At 39.6% G+C, this 2941-nt stretch overlaps 1 pseudogene across 1 annotated transcript; it reads right to left on the bottom strand.

The window, feature by feature from the left end:
- Positions 1–549: 549 nt before the first annotated feature.
- LOC306642405 (melanoma inhibitory activity protein 2-like) lies at positions 550–2404 on the bottom strand (annotated as a pseudogene). The gene has a single exon. The product of its transcript is annotated as a melanoma inhibitory activity protein 2-like (transcript).
- Positions 2405–2941: the final 537 nt, after the last annotated feature.

The following is a 2941-nucleotide window of genomic DNA, read 5'->3' as shown; positions in this document are numbered from 1 at the left end:
AAAATTCCCATTGTTGTTTAAGTAATAGTGGATTAATCAAATTAAAAGTTACACTATAAAATAAAATGGAAATAATTTACTCATAAGATTCATATTGAAATCATTTTTATTCACACAATATTATCCTCAAAATTCTAATTTAATTAAGCATTGATTGGAGCAAAAATATAATAACTAAAAGCAGTTACTTAAACTAAAAATAAGAGATAAGTCATATCTTGAAGAGAAATCAAAAATATCATCAGGATTCATGTTGTGGTTCTGGATTTTCAATAGCAGGCTCATTTGAAGGTGGAATCAACCCTGAAGGGAACTCACTTCTCCTTTCAGAATGTGGGGGTGGGGGTTAAAATTCAGCTCTTGGCGGAAGATAATGAGGAAAACACCTCAGTGAGCAGACATTTGCATTGGATTGGAGGCGGTTCTGCTGGTTTCAACGGTCTTCCATAATTAGAGGCATATCATATCATATTGCCTTTCTAGAAGAGGAGGTAGATCAGAATATGGTCGGCCTGGTGGAAGGATCATCCTCTTACTTTCTGTTTCCTGTGACGATGACAGGGGCTCAGGGTCAGCAGGTGCTCTATGAGGATCAGTTACTGTATCATAGCTTGATTCTCTTCTTTCATTGCTAATCTGATGGTCCAGAGGATCTTCTGGGCCTCCTGAGCCTCTTCCTCCTTCCCTTGGATGTAAAGATGACAATCTAAGTGGATCCTTCTTTTCCTAATGAAAAGCTCTCATTTCACATGAAGATTGAACCAACGGTGAGGGACCATATAAGGGAAGCTCTCTGCCAAAAGCTGTATTTGAAACATTAAGTGCATAAAGATCTTCTTCTAAAAGTTTAAATTTAAACTCCATTTCAGTTAATTTTTGTCTGTTGTGAGCATTTACTATCTTTAAATACTTGAGGTTTTTTTCAGCACTCCAAGCTGCCAAAGCATCACGTGCTTTTTTCTCATAGGAAATACTCTGCCTCTGATAATAATGAACAGTTGCATCCAATTCTTCCTCAAGATTTTTTACTTGCTTTCTATAGGTCTCCAGCTCTTCAGCTGCACAGCTGATCTTTTTATCAACTTCGGAAAACCTCTCCTCTTCCTCTAACTGGCACTTTTCCTCTACTCTTAATTTCCTGTGGAGTTTCATTGCATTTTCTTGATATTGTTCCATCTTTACTTTAAATTTCTGTTGAACTTCTGATTCTCATTTTCAAACTGTGTATTTTCTGGCTGCAAAGATTCTTGTTCAGTCTGAAGATTTTTAATACTTTCTATAAGATCTTCTTTTGTTTCATCTACTTCAGATAATAAAGTACAAATTTGACTTCTTTCTCCTTCTAAGGTTTTAAAGAGGCATTTAACTCAGCAGCATAAACCAGTTCCTCCAAAGCTTCTTTTGGCTGATTATCTAAGTGAGCACCTATTTCTGATTCATTCTTCATCTCCAGCTCCAAGTTACCATCATCTGTTAGGTCTTCTCCAAGCACAGGAGCCTGATCTTTCATCTTTAGCAAGCGTTCGGTCAGAGATTTAATGTGATTTTCTTTATCACGCAGAACTTGTTCTGCCTATACTTTAGAGTCTTCGAATGTTATTTTCTGTTTATTAAGGTCATTCACTTTTTCCTTCCATACTTTGGCTTCTTGTAAAAGGTGTTTCTGACTTTCCTGCAGATGGGAATTTTCATTCAAAGACTCTTTTATTACTACCTTAAGTCCTTCTTCATTCATTTGAAGTATTCTGAAGGTTGTTTTAGCTTCAGCTACTTGTGATTTGAGGGATTTTGATTTCTCTGCTAGGGACTTTACCCATTTTGCTATATCTGCCATCAATTCATCCTGTTCAGAATGTTTAGATTTCTTTTAGCTCTTTTCCTAGAAAGAGTATTTTATCCTCAAGTTTAGATTTGGAACTATTCAGCATTTCATGTATTATCTCCAAATGTTGCACTTCTTTTGATGCCTTCTCAGAATTGACATCCTTTAAAGATAACTGTAAGCCTTCATGCTCTTTTTGAAGAAGGCTAACTTTATCAAGTAGTTTACATTTTTCTTCAGTTAGTTCAGAAAGTTTTAGAGCAAACTTTTTTCTCTTTTCACATAAAGCCTGCTTCTAACAGACTGAACACTTCACCATAAAAACAAGAGAACAGTAAAAAAAATCCAATAGCTGCACATATTACCAGCTCCCCATGAAAGGTATCATGATTAGGGCCTGTTCTTCCATCTTCAGGCAATGCTGGCACAACCCTGAATATTTTTTCCAGACCCAGGTCCCAGTAAGACTGAGGGGCGGCCCTTGGCCCCTGCATCACACCAAAACTACTTTGGCAGCTACATCCTGCCCAAGCACGAAAACAGGCTGCAGACACCAGACTTTGGGTGGGAGCCCAAACTTGCACCCTGCGACCAAGCCGATGACTAGGAACAGAATGCGAGGGGTGGGTGTGGAGCCAGGGAAACTGGCCCCTTCCCCTCTGCTATGCCCCGCCCACCAACTTTGTGTCCTCACTACCCTCGAGGACATTCTGGCCCCTCCCCCCCACTATGCCCCACCCACCCCCAAGCAGTGCAGGTCCCACCAGAGCCCCCTTGCCACCCACCCCTCTGGTTTCAGCCAGGCTGCCACAATGCTTATTAAGCGCTACTTATTCTATGCAGTCAGAATATCATCCAATTGATATATAAGGAAAATTCCAAAGTTTAGTAAAACTTTTTGTAAGACCTTTAATGCCATATATTTATGTTTGTACCACATGCCCTTTTGTTTTGACTCATTTCTTTCTGTCCCTTCCACTTTTCTTCCTTTTTTCTTTCCCTTCTCTCCCTTTCCCTTCCATCCCTGTCCTTTTCTTGCAGTGTTGGGGGTTAAACTCCAAGGCCATGTGCATGCTAGGTAAGCTCTCTACCACTGAGCTTCATCCCCAGCCCTGTTGA

Source organism: Sciurus vulgaris (genome assembly GCF_902686455.1).
Source record: "Sciurus vulgaris genome assembly, chromosome: 12".
Taxonomy (NCBI): domain Eukaryota; kingdom Metazoa; phylum Chordata; class Mammalia; order Rodentia; family Sciuridae; genus Sciurus; species Sciurus vulgaris.
The sequence above is the reverse complement of the archived record's forward strand: the minus strand, read 5'-3'. Positions and strand labels throughout refer to the sequence as shown.